This window comes from Paramisgurnus dabryanus, chromosome 6 (genome assembly GCF_030506205.2).
Source record: "Paramisgurnus dabryanus chromosome 6, PD_genome_1.1, whole genome shotgun sequence".
NCBI classification, from domain to species: domain Eukaryota; kingdom Metazoa; phylum Chordata; class Actinopteri; order Cypriniformes; family Cobitidae; genus Paramisgurnus; species Paramisgurnus dabryanus.
Genome location: NC_133342.1, coordinates 8,905,243 through 8,922,563, shown reverse-complemented (window position 1 = coordinate 8,922,563; position 17,321 = coordinate 8,905,243). Strand labels below are relative to the sequence as shown.

Below are 17,321 nucleotides of genomic sequence, written 5' to 3'. Positions count from 1 at the left end.
TGTTAAGAAATGGCCCAACATGGTTGTCTAGCAAAGGCCATAGTTCTGCTTTGAAACAAGCAAAGCTTTAAAAAAAAAACATTATTATTTAACATTAGCTAATATAAGTCAGGCCTTTGCTTATGAAACTAAACATGCCCCAGATATTTGTGAAGAAAACCATAATTGTTAACAGAGATGACAATGGACAAACATCAATCTGACCAACATCAGTTAGTTTTATTGTTTTTCCTCATTTAAATGTTTTGCACATAAAGATTTGTGGAGTTAAAATAATTATCATTTTAACAAGCATTGCAAACTCGAATAACACATCAAAGAAGCAATGTCCTAAATAAAATCCAAAATGGGAAGGAGTCTGAAAGAGAGAGCAAATGCCAAAACCGCCCATCTCTTAGTTCCACCAATAAACTCATATTGGCTTTCATGTGTTTCACTGTTAGCCCGGCAGTCCTGCTTCAAAGTCACTGATTGATGGATGAATGAATAAATGAATGAATGATCGGGGTTCATGTGCCTGCAGGCCAGCTGGCTTTTCGTCCCGGGCACACAAACTGACAGATGCAGTATGCAGTCCTGATTCACCCGCATCTGTGTTCCAGCACTAATTCATCTACGGCACGCCTATCACTGACATACCATCACGTTATGAAGCAGATCTGCTTTGCTCAGTGACACATGTATCCAAACACAGAGCTTGTACCATGTCCAGGATTTAATTGCAGTGTTAACAGTAATTCTTTACAGAGAAACTTTCTCCCTCCAGAGACCACACTGAAGGATCTGTGTTTGGGATATTATTCTTTGGATTGGATTTCAATTGGTTCAATGTTTCGGCCTAATGGAACAACGAAGGCTATTACAGTTTTTCTCAGTCGCTTGGAGCATTTCTCAAATCATTCTTAAAATTGGCTAAATAATGCATGCATTTCTTGAAACAATTCGTACAAATTGAACAAAATCACGGATGTCCTGCAAAATCATAACTTGTTCAAAATCCTTAGTTCATCTGTCAAAAGTACATTTTATATCAGTGAACATGTCAGAAATGGCAAGTCCGTGTGTCATTGTTCATGAAGAAATGTTGAGTCATGTCGTCAAAGTGTACACAATTATATGTGTCAGTATTTTCTAATGTGAACTGTGTACGAATTCAATTTTTTTGTACACAAATCACACACATTGTGAAAAAAATAATATACAAATAAAACGTAAGAATATAAAACTGTACACTTTAAGAAATGTCACTTTTTCTGTAAGTCAAATTTTCAAGATTCACTTGACAGCAATTTTTCAATTCAGTTCAAATCCAGCTTCAAAGGGCTCTAAACGATCCCAACCGAGGCATAAGGGTCTTGTCTAGGGAAACATTAGTCATTTTCGCCAAAAAAAAAATAAAAAATTACTTTTACACCACAACATCTTGTCTTGCACTAGCCGTGTGACCCGCTAGCATGACTTTACACACTAAAAACTCCTGGGTCAAAAACAACCCATAATGGGTTATTTTTGACCCAACTCCTGGGTTAAAAAGGGACCAACTAATTTCTGGGTTATTTCAACCCAGAAAAATGGGTTATTCTTTTTGACCCAACTTCTGGGTTAAATACCTGACCCAACTTCTGGGTTAAAATAACCCAACATTGTAGTTAATATAACCCAACTTCTGGGTCAAAAGAACAACCCCAATATCTGGGTGGAAAAACCCAGAAATTAGTAGATTTTTTAACCAAAGGTCAACGATAACCTAAATTGTGTAACTATGCCACTATGCCTTATTTCAGAAAATAAAAATTCAGACACTTACACACTTCAAGCAGTTTAAATTTTTTATTGCATTTAATTAAATTCTATATAAAACTGCCGTGTATTTTAGGAACATGAGCGTCTATTGTATCATAAACGGTTTTGACGCATGTGCAGCAGGCACTTATTTTGGAAAAGGGAACCACACACGTGACAATCCGAACATTATTTTTTGAATTAGCGCATCTTCGGATGAGTAGTTACGAGCCGCCACTGTATTCCACCATATTTGTTCCAACCTAAAACAGACAGAGACAGAAAGATATAAAGTGAATATTGTGTAGAAAGTAAATTGTAAGCAAGATAATAGACTACCAGTTTGTGTTATAATGCTGATACTAACTGTACAAGGAAGCCAAATGAGCTGTAGTTCATAATTGGTGTGTTCAATTTGAGTGGGTCATGAATGTGTACAAGAAAATGTGGGTTGAGAACCACTGAGTAATAAAACTTAACATCTTTAACTTCACTTTCTAGTCAGATTGCTACCTTAGATGGCATCGCTCAAAACTGAAATACAACTGCGAGGAACCTTGAAGTTGTTTTTTAAACCAGGATTCACCCTTTAGCTTTCACATGAAACATGTCCCTTGTATAGCCTTCTTTCACATGAACAGTATAGTTATAGAATTAAGAATATTCTCTCTCAGAGTGGTGCTGAGAAACTGGTCCATTGTACTTACAGACATTTGGTGTATGAACGCTGTCAGGGACTCTTCAGTGGAATGCCGGATAGTCTTCTTCTCAACCTTGTAGATGGCCTGTAAATGATGACAGAATTTTCATTTTTGGGTGAACTAAGCCCTATTAAAGAAAACATTTTTCAATATTTTACTATGTTCTTACCTTAACTTAGACGAAATAATACATCCCTGTCTTTTTTCTATGCATGCAGTTCATCTTTGTACAGCGCGTTATTAATGCATTTAGTCTAGCCCCATTCATTCCTTAGGATCCAAACAGGGGTGAATTTAGAAGCCACCAACCACTTCCATGTTTTTTCCTATTTAAAGACATTTACATGAGTAGTTACACCAGTAAATATGGTGGCACTAAATAATTTTTTAAGCGGATAAAAATGAGAACTATATTGTATGGCGGAAGAGCACTTAGTTTGCAGCACTTCGACCTCTGGTCCAGTAACATCATCAATCATCACACTGATTTTGAAAAAGATGAGAGAGTTCACAGGAGTGGTGTTACTGCACCAGAGGTCAAAGTGCTGCAAACTAAGTGCGCTTCCGCCATACAACATAGTTCTCATTTTTTTAATCCACTTAAAATATTGTCACCTCTTATTTTGTGCCACCATACTTACTCGTGTAACTACTCATGTAATAGTCTTTAAAAAGGGAAAACATGGAAGTGTTTTGTTGCTTCTAAATTCATCCCTGTTTGGATCCTAAGGAATGAATGGGGCTAGACTAAATGCTAACACATTCACGACATGCTGTACACGATGTACTGCACGCATTGAAAAAAACAGGGATGTATTATTTCATCAAAGTTTACGTAAAAACATAGTAAAATATTGAAAACCGGTGTAGTTTTCCTTTAAAGAAAAATGTTTAGGTAAGGGATAATGTAGAGGCAGCCGGTAGTTATTGGGAAATAAGCCCCGACAGTGTGATCAGGACCCGACGCGAAGCGGAGGGTCTTGTATCACACTGAAGGGGCTTATTTCCCAATAACTACCGGCTGCCTCTACATTATCCCGCTTATTACACGGCTACTTGTCATATAAGAAAAAAAACTGGACATGAATATGAATTTGAAACATTTTATTGGCATATTTGTTTTAAATTAACATTTTTATCCTTCCGCGAAACTTTGCACAGATGCATAAAATGATCGTAATACCTTATTAAGATCCTCTGCTTCATACTTGTCTGTCTCCATTTTTTCTCTTTTAGCCAGTCTTTGAGAAGTTTTAATGCCCATTCTGTATTTTTTTGTGTGTTGGCTTCGTAGCTGTCATGCTCTATTTTGTCAAGTTCAGTCTCAATCTTTATTGATCTTTATTGGCGCGGAGCGATTTTACTCGTGCAAGTAGTCCGGCTATGCGTTATTATTTTGGAGCGGCTATTATTTGAAAAGAACGAACCTGCAAATGTCTCAACTGACCAATCAGAATCAAGCATTCCAGAGAGCCGTGTAATAAGTATAGATAATATGAGGGCAATAAGAGTAAAAAGCTCACCTCAAAAATGTCTCTGTCAGCTCAAACAGCCGCCACTCAGTTAACTTATCAGTGACAAAGCTGTCCATTTAAAAAGACCTGGAGAAAACATATAGAGGTTAGCAACAATTTGAAAACTTGACCTGCTTCTTTAAATCTCACTACTTCAGCCAGTAGAGCACTGTATAATATTATAAGCATGGTGCAGCTGGTAAACATAACTCAAAGCAACGCAACGGTTGGTTTTGCCGGTTGTTGATGAGTAACAGAGGTGAGTGATGATCACAACACGCTTAAGCAGCCACATCACAGGATAATAAGTGAACAGTGTCCCAATGTCAAGTGAGCTAAAGTCCTTACCAGTGCCCGAACCTGTGTACATGATAAACTGATTCACGACCTCGGGAGCTAGGGAACGAAGAGACACAAGGTACAGTATGTGTGTGTACCGGCGGCGCCATTTTGCGTCTGTCTGCGGCGCCGAGCGCCATGTACATAGTTTTAAATTTACACTTCTCAAATTCGTCGTTAATGTGCTGTAATGTACATTAAATTGTACATTCATTTACAGAAATGAGCTACTTTCATGAAAATTGGTTGATATTGGATTTTCAGGTGATATTCTAAATTCATTCAGTTTACGGACGCTCTGAGGTAAAGTGTTCAGACTGCAGACTCAGCAACGATTGTATTTAATTATACAGTACAATCATAACATAGTACTGATATATCTTAATTCCATAATGTCCTTAAACATAACAATATTGCTGGCCATAAACTGAGAAAGTGCGGGATACCTCGAGTGGTCTTATATACGGCGCAGCGCTTCTCGTCCGGTGTTCCCCCTTAACCCCCTTAACGTTGCACGAAGTCATAGCTGCCCTGTACTTATCGTATTTTTACCGGTATTATAACAATGAGATAAGCAACGGGGACATGGACACAGAAAGTTTACGTTACATTGACACTTAAAATACTTGCTTACCTTGAATACACAACGAAGAAGCCCAGGCCAAAACGGATCGAGCGCGCCGCGAACTCCGGTGACAGTTATTTCAATTGACTGTTGTGAGAAAATTCCAGAACAGCGGGGGGCGGGGCGTTAACCCAGAACATGGGTTAACCTTTGAAAAATAACCCAGAAACCCAAACAACCCAGGAATTGGGTCAAAATATTAGCCCTATAACCCAGAAAATGGTTACTCTCTGAAAAAATAACCCATAATTTTAACCCAACACAAATAACCCAGGAGTTTTTAGAGTGTAGGTATTACATAATCACATCGAAAGGTCATGCATGATGTATGCAAAACTACAACTACCACAAGTGTTGAAGAAAGAGCAGCGTTCAGATGTTGTTGTGTGTGAAATGATTCTAATTAACCTCTTTGTTTATTATGTAAAATGGTCCGCAAGTGTGCGTTTCACATATGTAACGTGTGAACATCCAACATGATTATGCATTACGTAAGGTTGTGCAAAAAACGTAATTTCTTCTCGACTGAACAAAGAAATCTTAAGACTTGAGGCCCTTTTTTAATTATTAAAAGCACATGGTCTAAAGCACACAGCACACCGTGTAACAAATGTGTAACATAGTTATATATGTCATGAAAATACTGACAGGACTACAAGTTAGGTGTTTGTTTTAGTTCAGATGAAATAATATCTCCTTAGGTGCTCTGTAACTTTGCAGTGTCACACCTTCCAGTAAATAATTGACATGCAGATTGTTTGCATTCACAGAAACCTATATTACACGCTAAAGGAATAAAAAGCATGATAGCAAAACATTATTTATAAAATACTCTTTTGTTGTCTTTCCGCAACCAGCCGTCCTTATAGTGTATTTTTGTATACAATGCACTTCAGTTTTATTTCTCCCACCGGATGCCATTATGCAGCAGGTGTTTAAAGAACATAGACAAAAGCATGTGACATTGATGCATTGATCTCTCAATCTGTGCAAAGCTCTGTATCAAAACCAGACAAAAAATTAACATGCATAACAAAGCGACGCACCATCTGCTCCAGAGAGCCCAAATCACAATGTGAACTTTAATACAGATGCATCGCTGAATATTCGTGTGTGTGTATTCGTGACGAGTGGGATATGAAACATAATCTGGCGAAGGCTTCATAATCAATCAGCAAATCCGATTATGATGTTGGATGTGGATCCAGGACGTGACCCATTTCCTCTCTTTTATATCAAAGCTGCCCTTCACCAGTGCTTGCTCTGTATCCTACCCTAATGGCTTCCAGATGAGCGTGAGCAGACGTTTGAGGCGGTGTGCAGACGAGTCTGTCCTTGACGGCTCGCGGCAGCTGAGGGGCTGCTCGCTCCGTGTTGCACATTTTTGGAAGGACATTTGGCTTTCCTGTTAAGCTGAGGATTGGAGGACCCCGAATGCCTGCTGGTGGGTATTTGGTCCTGCATGCTTGAGTATTTGTTCAGACTTAGTCAACATCAAAGCACCCATTTCGAGGTTCATTCCTGAATCACACAGCTGTACCATAACTGTTGGTGTGTCATAATTCATCTGGGTAATTCATAAAAGAAAAATGTGAAATTCAAAAGAAATCCATAATTGCTTAGAAATGAAATAGTGTCACTGGTATCCATCAAATATCATTTGCGTGCACACAGTGTATATTAGCTACATATATGGAAAAATTGATTTCTGATATTATAATAAGTACCTATTACTGTTTCTGAATAATACTTGCATGTGACTGCAAGGTTGTCGCTAGACGGTTGCTTACTTGATCTAAGTGTTCTTCCAACACAGTGTCATGGCAATTTGTACGTATTTCACGATGTGGCAAATTCGTATTAATTTGAATTAGCGCAACAATATACGCTGATATTCGTACACGCTTTTGTACGATTTCCTATCGCCCCTGTCATGTGGGTGTTGGGGTGGGATTTTATTGTAGTTTATATTAATTGTACATTCTAAAAATTTTTGGATTATATTCAACACAGCATTGGGTTATATTAACCCAAAGAACAATGGGTTGAATCAACCTAACATAAGTTAAATTACAACCCGAACGGATTGGGTTGTTTCCTTTATTACCCAACGATTGGTTAAAAATAACCCAGCAGTATTTTTTGAAAAGTGTATGTTTTTGTATGATTTACTTTATAGAAATACATAAGAATAAAATACATGACAATTTCCAGTGAGATCAGGCTGGTCCCATACAGTAAAAAAAATTAAAATATAATTTTAAATATATAAAAAATGGCCAAAAAATATATGTACTAAAATATATTTCAAAATATGTTAAAAAAAATGTATTTTTTACCATAATTTTTTAGATTTTTTTTTGTGCAGGCCTTATTTTGAAGTATATTTTAAAAATAAATAAATATATTTCAAAATATACAAAAATGGCCAAAAAATATATGTACTTAAATATATTTCTAAATGTGTTTACAAAAATGTATTTTTTACCAATATATTTTTTATACTTTTTTGTAGGCCTATATTTTGGAATTATATTTTAAAAATAAATAAATATATTTTAAAGCATTTATATTCATGCCACATTGGAAGAGAAACTTTGTATGTTACGAAAGGTTGAAATTACATTAATAAAATATTAAATAAAATAAAATTAAATAAAAATATACTTTTATACAGTTAAACATTTTATACAAAATTTTATATTTTGGCCAGGAAAAATATATATTTTTTGCTCTATGGGTTGTAAAATTAGTAATGTTTTTATTGCTCCTGAAATTCATTTAGAAATTTATAAGAAGGTCAAGGCAAGGCAAGACAACTTTATTTGTATTGCAAAGTGCTTTAAATAGAAATGAGAAAACAATATATAAGAGTAAAAAGTATGTAGAAATAAGAGACAATAAAATCACAATAAAAAGAAAGATACATGAGAATTTAAAATATCAATTAAAAGACAATAAATGTGATTTTAATATAAACAGTTTAAATGTGTGAAAAAGAAAATAAAAGGAAAAGGAAACAAAAGAATATAGAACAGTTAAAAATAAGAATAAAAACCAGAGGAATAAAAAGAATTAAAATAGTACATATAAAGTTTAATATATAAAGTATAATATATATATATATATATATATATATATATATATATATATTTTTTTTTTATTTTATTTTATTTATTTATTTAAGCTAATATAGGTCATCATTATAAGTAAATCAGACTATTTACCAGTCAGGCAAAAAATATTTTTCTGAAACTTTCTGAAACCGCAATAGATCTGATGTACAGAAACAGTAAGCTTAAGTTTGTATCCCAACCCAAACACTACAGTGCCATACAGCAGTTATGCCTTGCATGTATTTTAGATCTTGTCCGCATTGAGAGGAATTAAGGGCTTGTAAGTTTATACCCCAGGAGAGGATTTACAGCTATTTTGGTCTCATGTAAAGTACTTAACCTGCTTTGACTCTGTAAAATATCCAGCTGAGACTGAAAATGTATGGACGTGACTTCAGAATGAGTAATGGGCCGTGAGTGCTTGGGAAAAGTACACAGAGAGATTACAGAGTAAATCTCAGTATGACAAAAAAAAGCATAACCAACACTTTAATTAAGTGCATTGTTGAATAATGCTATGTTGAAAACTGAAGGTTCATATCACTCATTAAAAAAACATAGCATGTCAGAGAAAACATCCAGGGTAGTTTTAACTAGTTATGTAACATTTTAACTAGTCATTAATTAATATGTGTGGTGTCACACTGCAAAAAAGTTTCCTAAATCTTGTGAGTAATATAAGTAAACATCCTTAAAGTAACAGGAGAAGCAAAATTGCTTTTATACACCCAAAAGTAGTTTAGGATAAATAAAATGTATGTTTAGAAATGTATTTTGTCTTGTTTATTTGTGGGTTTGTCACTTGTTTTAAATTGTGACTTGCTGGTTTATTTTTAACCCAACATTAGGTCAAAAACTGACAAACCCAGCCGTTGGGTTGAAGTAAGCCAGATAATGTTTATATTTTTCCCAACAATGGGTTAAAACAACACAGCATTTAATAAAATTATAAGCCAACAAGTTGTGGGTTTTACTACGGAGCCCCTAAGGGGACATGGAGCAAAAATTAAATAAAGTTTAGTTTCGCATGCTCACGTGAAATTATCTTGTGCTCACGTGAAACTATCTCCTGCTCACGTGAAACTTTCGCTTTCACGTGCGCACGCGATAGTTTCACATGTGCGATAGTTTCACAAGGCGCGCGATAGTTTCACATGAACACACAAAACTAAACTTTAAAAAAAAAATTATTGACCTAAAATACTCTACAAAAAAATTTATGGATAGATTGTCTATAAAATGCAGGGTTATTTTTAACTCAGCGGTGGGTCAAAAAAGAATGAACCCAGTCGTTGGATTAAATTAAAGGTGCAGTTTGTATAATTCACCACTACAAGACAAATTGCACAATCATAACATAACAATAACAATGACGTAGATTAATGAGTGGAATTATGGGATTTGTTGTCTTTTACTCAACCACTGATTGCCATCAATCAGACAGGAATGAGAAATCATGTTAACGGATGAAAAAACGGGTAAAGTAATCAAGTTTTATAAATGTTGCGTTTGATGACATTGTTTTATTTCATTATGTGAGGTTTCATGTAATGTTTAAAACTAAATTGTTCAATGTTGCAGTCTTAGTCCAATTCGATGGTGTGTTAAGACAGAACTACAAAGATTTTTCACATAATACTTAATAATAATACAAATTCTTATTGTGAGGTTATGATGTAAAATTAAGATAGCTACACTGTACAGTAACAAACTCTATTCAATACTGGATTTAGTAAGTGTCTGAAAATGACCATTTTGACATGACACCATTGAATGTTGCATTGCATTGCATTGGAGTACAATACTTCTTGAACTTATATCGTCCGCGGAAACACACAGTGTCTATATAACGTTAAACTATTCTTGTGATCGATATAATACTATCAAATTTTTGAAAGGTTACGAACCAAAACAACTCACCTGTCGAGTAAAACACAAGCAAGATCAGCATCTTTGTCAAGTTAAATGTTTTTCCCGAGCTCTCTCCATCCAGATAATGCAACACAGATTCTCTATCTTTCTTTCTTCTTGTCCCAAACTTTTCTTGAGTAGTTTTCTTCAGACGGGAGCTGTTTTTGCTGACACAACCAGCAGCAGACGGTAAAGAGTAATCGTGATCCATAAACAAGCGGCTAGCCCGACAGACGCTATAAACTAACTTCTGCATTTGTCCACAATGCTGTTGTCATGTGGTTTTTATGTCAGTAAAGGGGGTAACAAAGTGTAACGTGTATATTAACGTAATTTACAGGCGACTACTCTGCCCTGTGTCATTGTTTAGAATGGCAATTTTCTCACGATTTACAAGTAGTTGAAAACATTATAGATATTGTAATAATCAGCTGAAGAAAATATATAACACTGGCCTAGTGGTTTTTGAATATTTTAGTGCAAATATCTTACAAATTGTACCTTTAACCCAGATAATGTTTATATTTGTCCCAACAATGGGTTAAAACAACCCAGCATTGGTTAAAGTACAAACCTAAGGGGTTGGGTTTGTTTCTTTGGACCCAATGCTGGATTGAAGATAACTCAATGTGTTTATTGTGTTTCTTTTGTAATCAGCTTTTGAATATGGGTAGGTTTCTGCAAAAACACCACATTTTGAGCTAATTCCATTTTGGTGACAGACTTTTCATAGAGATCCCATTCAGAGCGATCTTTAAAACAGACACGGACATGCAGCCGCTTGCCAAAGGGCAATACTTCTGGGTTTAAAAAGTTGCGGAAGGGCGGTATTGCGGAAAGACGAAAATACTCTTCATTGGCAGGGAAGCGTTTTCTCTTGATTGACGAGATATCTCGTCAATGGCGGCGAAAGAGTTAATGATGATGAAATAATTGTAATACAGTAAGCCACCAAGATGTTTTGCACTGATGTTTAGTAAATGTCGTATGGATCATTAACAGAAATGATCTTTTCACTCAGTATTTTGTGTTCCCGAATAAGAACTCATTTCTGTGTTAATTTTTCCATCAAGTGGTACTTAAGTGGGAAAATCTTAAATTCGAAGTTTTGTGAAACACCTGATAGACCGCTAACATTATGGGTGAATGTTATAGGAAAAGCTGAGGCTGGTGTAACCGTACAGCTGTAAGAGAGCAGAAGTGTTCTTCGGGGAGCTCTTCGCTTTGATGATCATACATTTCATCAAGACTTTTGAAGTCGGTCCTCCATACAGTTTTGCTTGGCTTGCAGCAATTTCACTTTTTTGGCCTCGGAGCTTCTGCAATTATAGAGATCATTACACAACATCACCTCTCTGGCAAACAGATGGGATGAACTCTATAGCAGTGCTTTAGTTACATGCTGAGCATGACATTAATATTCTCAACCCATATTTCACCGGCTTCTTCAGAACTTACATTGACTTGTTTCAGAAGCTGAACCATTATTGTTGCGTTGTTTGCCAACAGAAGTAGGTTAGCAGTTTATTTAGTGACTGCATTGAGTTCAGAGCAAATCATTTAAAGGTTAACAGTGTGCAAATGTTTATATAGTGTATATCATATGTCTTTCTAGTTTTAAAGGGGAGTTTTTAAGATGTAAAATAAATCTTTGGTGTCCCCAGAGTAAAGAGAAGTTTTAGCTTAAAATAGATCATTTATTCTACTATGTTAAAATTGCCACTTTGTAGGTGTGGGCAAAAATTTGCTGTTTTTAGATGTGTCCTTTAAAATGCAAATGCATTGATTTCTGCACCAAATGGCAGTGCCGTGGTTGAATAGTGCAGATTAAGGGGTGGTTTTATCCCCTTCTGACATCACACAATTTCAATGCCCTATTTTTTCACATGCTTGCAGAGAATGGTTTATAAAAGCTAAGTTACTGGGTTGATCTTTTTTACATTTTCTAGGTTGATAAAAGCACTGGGGACCCAATTATAGCACTTAAACATGGAAAGTCTGTTTTTTATGATATGTCCCTTTTAAGATGATGATCAGAATAGGTCTTTTTAATTTTATGCAATGTGATCTGATGAGAATACAAAAAAACAGTATATGAAGAGTTTGGTTCCAAAACGCGATAAACGCCATTTAAAAAAAAAAAATGTTACCGCCAAAATCGGTATTGTATCTGGGACGGGTTTCCCAAAAGCATCGTAAGGCTAAGTAGATCATAAAAATTATTGTACGAATCATCTTAGTATTACGGGCCGCTTCCCAAAAGCTTCGTAACTTAAATAGCACTTGAAAATCACTGTAGATCTACGAGTGCTCTGGAGTAATCGTTCATTTATAAGTGCATCGTAAAAGACAACTGAGTTACAAGGTCACCTGCAGGACAACCAGCAAATTTCACTCCTGCAATGACGATAATGCAATGTTTTAAATGTGGATTTATTTATTGGGGTTTTCTTTGTTTATTTGTTTAAATTGCTTCAATATAATATATTTAAAATTCAAATGAGAAATAAAAATTTTATGACTAAACATAAATTATAAAGAAGGAAAAGGTATTTGGTACAATTCTGGTAAAAGTCGGTACTAGCAAATTGATAAATGGTTCCTACCAATTGCTGCTATAATTAATTTACAGTAAAAAAAATTTAGAACGGAAATGGCATCTGATTAAAAAAAACCAAATAAATATTTACGGTACAATGCAATAATCCATAATAATAAACAAACATAGATAATAAAAACAAATAATAATAATAATCTAAACTATAATATAAAATGCAGAAGGAATTTCGCAGTGGGACGAGTCCTAACTAAATACGGAAAATAATATTTAATTAGGCACAAATTATTAAAACATTTAAAAAGTCATTGACCAATAATGCAAAATATAATAAAAAAAAAAATGTGTGCACATCGGCTGAAGATCATTAGCCTAAACAAGCTTCTGCTACAATTCGAGTCATTCTATTGGTGACATTTCAGCACTTGACAAACGGATAGCGACTCGTAAGTAGCACTTAAAACCCAGCTGCGAGCGATCATTTTATGCGCATCTTTGGGAACGCACGTAAATGAACAACGAATGTTCGTTAAGTAGCTCGTAGAAAGCGTTCTTAAGTGCTAAGCTCAATCGTTATCGGGAAACCCAGCCATGGTATTAAAAAGTAAGTTTTTTAATTTGATTCAAAATCCAATATGTTATCCATGTTATTCTTTCATCTTTTCTCCCTTTTTTCAAACTGCGATAAACGCCAGTCTTGCTTCTCTGCAGAATGCAATAAATCCGCTCGACAAATCACAGCGCACCATCCCACGCATTGTAAACAATGTCCCAAGGATGACAACAGCAATGAAAGTGTTCTTAATATGACAAAGTTTTTATAATAAATCTTTGAAAATCATATTATGGATTTGAATTTTTAATGTTATTATAACCTAAAGATGCTATGTGAACGTTTGTAACAGAAAATAGTGGTTTCATCTTGTCACTTTCTTGGTATAGAAAACACATTTTTACCCAAATTAGTCAAAATGGATTTATTGCGTTTTGGAACCAAACTGTTCATAAGATTTTAATAAACCATTTTGGGTAGGTTTAGGAGTAGGATTTTTTTCGTGGTGTAAAATATTTATTAAATGCTATATTGTTACCATTACTACTAAAATTTTCCTAAATTGTTTTGTCCATTATGCTGCAGAACATAAAAAATAATACATTAATTTTTTTGTATATAAATGTTTTGGGTTTAGGGTAAGGTTTGGGGAAAGTTAGGGTTAGGGTGGTAACATTATAAAATGGTTAAAGGAAAATTTTACGTTTTACGTTTGCAGCAATAAAAACGATATAATACTACGATTGAAACGAACGTATTAATACCACATATTAACAGTGATACCAGGCTGCCTTATGATAGGTTTAAAAAATAATATTTGTTTAATAATATGTGAAAAAATCAATAAAGCTTTTAAACTCGAAAATACTACAAATAAAGGTACAAAAAGTTATCACTGGGAACATATACCTTTTAAAAAGGTCCTAATATGCTGATATGTACAGATATGTATTTTTACAGTATGCAAGTTTGAGGTACTAATATGAACCCTTTAGGTAAAAATATATACATTTTTGAAATGGTACTGTCCTAATGTCCTTTCTGTGCATTTATTTCTAACAGTGTAGTCTATCTACTAGTTTATTGAAATATAAAATGTATTTCTCCACATGGGAGATCATCTTACCCCCTTGCTCTTAAATCTCATTCATGCATTTTCAAATATAACATCTCAAGATTTTAAATGTCATTGGCAAATCTGAATATGCACACATTTAAAATCAGAGCTTCCAAATACGTTCTGGTTTTCTACTTGAGAAATCTCCCCTTTGCTTGCAGGCTGTTTTCTGTGCAGAACCCTCAAGGATAAACATCTGCTTATTTTTCTTTTCCGGGTGGAAAAAAGATATTTTCACTTTTGCTGTTCCAACATTCCAGTTCATCTGGTTTGTGTCTTCATGTCCCCAGCGGTATTCGTGTCAGGCACAGTATCATTTTGTTTTTTGGGGGTTTGTAACAATTGCAGCTTCAGCATGTCCGTAGGAACTGCTCACTGGCTCCAGATCAGCAAACCCCTAAAGGACAACACAACTAAATTACAGTCATCTGTGGCAAGGCACAAAATAAAAGCATTTACCTGCGGTCATCTTCTGTCAATGAAGAGTGAAGGTTATATATATTGCCCATTGAATTTAATGTAGTCCAGACATTACCATGCATTTTCGAACAGGTCCTATCATTATTTCCATCTTTTATCTTGAAATAGGAAAGACTGATGAGGCTGGAAAACAGTAACATACAGAACTCAAACATTATGCATTGAATGAAATGTTAAAAAAATAAACCTAGAATAATAATAATAAAATAATGCATGCCATGTATTTCAAAATAAAACTCTTGAGCTGAAGTTTATTACATTTCATCTCTCATTCCCATGTGAAATGCATTGCAAGACATCATTTGGTGAAATGTTGAATAATCCTTGCGAGTGCCAGCATAGATCTGAATGACTTTTCAATCTGTGCTGTCTTTTCTCATACAATTGCTTTTGTGACTGAATGTATCTGTGCAGTGGGTTTTATGAGTCATTGTAATTAACCGGATGTATTTGTAGTCTGAGATCAGAGGACTGTCTGATCTACACAAAGCCTGGCTGTCTCACACACTTCATTTGTCTGCATGGCTTCAATACACTGAACACTTGTCAATACAAAGTGACGGCATCTAAAGCAGACCAGACATTCTGCTTTACTGACATGCACATAACCATGATCCGATGAAATTAGCAATGCCTCAGATTAAACAGCTTTGAATCTTATGAAAGCATGATCACATGAGCAAGTGTGCTGGCATGGCCCTTACAAATTATATTAAAACAACATGCTTTTACTACAATATTAAAAAAACATGGTTAGTACAGAGAAGTTTGTTGAATTAGTGTAAGAAATATTCTGGGAAATGGGTTTGAAAAGTAACTTGCTTTATACATTTAAGCCCAAAAATAAAAATGCTGTCTTTATTTTCTCATCCTCATGTTGTTCAAAAACCTGTATGAATTTCTTTAAAATAAATACAAATGAAGATATTTTGGTAAATGATGGTAAGCACACAGCTGATGGTAACCATTAACTTCCATAGTAGGAAAACAAAAATTATGGAAGTATTATAAATGATAAATGAAGAAGATATTTTGATATCTTTCATACTATGTAGAAGGCAAAAAGCAGTAGGCTAATGAATAGTATATCCCACACTGTAAAAAATTCTTCGCTGCCTTAAATTTTTTTTGTTGAATTAACTAAGATTTACAAGTCATGTCAACACAGATGAGTTGTCACAACTTATAAAATATAGTTGAAAAAAGTCAACTTAATTTTATAAGTTATAACAACCTGTAGTTATAACAACTCATCTCTAGTCAAGATAAACAATAATAAGTTGAAATGACTTGTAAATCCGAGTTGATTCAACAAAAAATTTTAAGGCAGCAAAGTATTTTTAACAGTGCAATTTGGAGGTATGTACATTTAAGTAGCGTCCGAATCCACCTACTTTACTTACTCTGGCCCTGTCCCAAATGGCACACTACGGACTTATGGACTTCCTCAGTCCAAACTTTAATGAAATCATGTTGTGGAGACTAGAGGTCTTCACGGGTCCACTTAGATCCAAAACCCAAGGCCCGACCCCAGATCGACCGAGACCCCAGCGGGGTTTCTTTCTGTCTGACCTCTACGTGCGGGGCTGCAGACTGCACACACGTCAGTGGTTTACATTCGGGTAAAAAAAATTGCCACTGGTTCAGGTCGGACTCTGGTCTAATTTTCTCGAGTCTGATCTTTCTTTAAAAAAAATTATTTATGCACGTTGGGTTTGGGTATAATGTGATTCAGGTCATTTCGGGTTGGGTACATCTCTTTGGACCCGAGAAGACCTCTAGTATGAATGAGATTTGGATGTAATACATCTGGATAACTCCTCTCCCGGGGCATCATGGGATAGTTATGTGTCCGTCGTATCCACACTGCAAAATCTAAGCGAAAGTAGTACGTCATCCAGGTACTTTTCGCTCAATGTTTTTGGAATACCTTTTATTTGGACATACTACTCGCCTCGCCTACTGCTTTCACCTGCCATATAGTATGGAAGTGGTGGTTTAGGACGCAGCTATTGACTGCCATAGTATTTGTTTTTCTAGTCAATGGGTACTGTCAACTCTGCGGTTTTTAATGTACATTTTAGCAGTTATCTTGATGTCATTTTCAGATAACAAATTAAAACAAATGGAGCAGCTGGCCAAATGGTTGCGAGACCAGCAGGTTTTCTTTCTGTCTGACTGCTGCATGCGGGGCTGCAGACTGCACACACGTCGGTGGCGTTTACATTCAGGTAAAAAAAATGCCACTAGTTCGGGTCAGACTCCGGTCTAATTTTCTCGGGTTTGTCTCGGGTCGAGTCTTTCTTTAAAAAAAAAAAAAGATTTACGCACGTCAGGTTTGGGTATAAAGTGATTTGGGGCATTTCTGGTCAGGTAAATTTCATTGCACCTGAGAAGACCTTTAGTGCAGACCCTTGACGCGAGTCCAAGAGGGCCCACCGAAATCATATTTTGTGACAGACTCGAGCGTCAGACAGGAAATAAGAAAAGTTGTTGCCCATCAGTGTGAACTCCTCCCTTCCATCGTCTGATTACTCCGATTGCTTTTTCGCAAAGATTTCTGGGTTGGTAAAGCGTGCAAAGCCTGCTGCAGTGCGGGCTTCACCAAAGATCACATCAAGAATGC

The 17,321-nt window shown here is 35.5% G+C and overlaps 1 long non-coding RNA gene across 1 annotated transcript; it reads right to left on the bottom strand.

The window, feature by feature from the left end:
- Positions 1-1,976: 1,976 nt before the first annotated feature.
- Positions 1,977-5,042, bottom strand: LOC135744328 (uncharacterized). Its single transcript, XR_010530724.2, has 4 exons — positions 4,971-5,042; positions 4,007-4,084; positions 2,490-2,567; positions 1,977-2,045 (listed from the first exon to the last, which is right to left on the bottom strand). It is a non-coding gene; the product is annotated as an uncharacterized lncRNA (long non-coding RNA).
- Between the last annotated feature and the right edge of the window lie 12,279 nt (positions 5,043-17,321).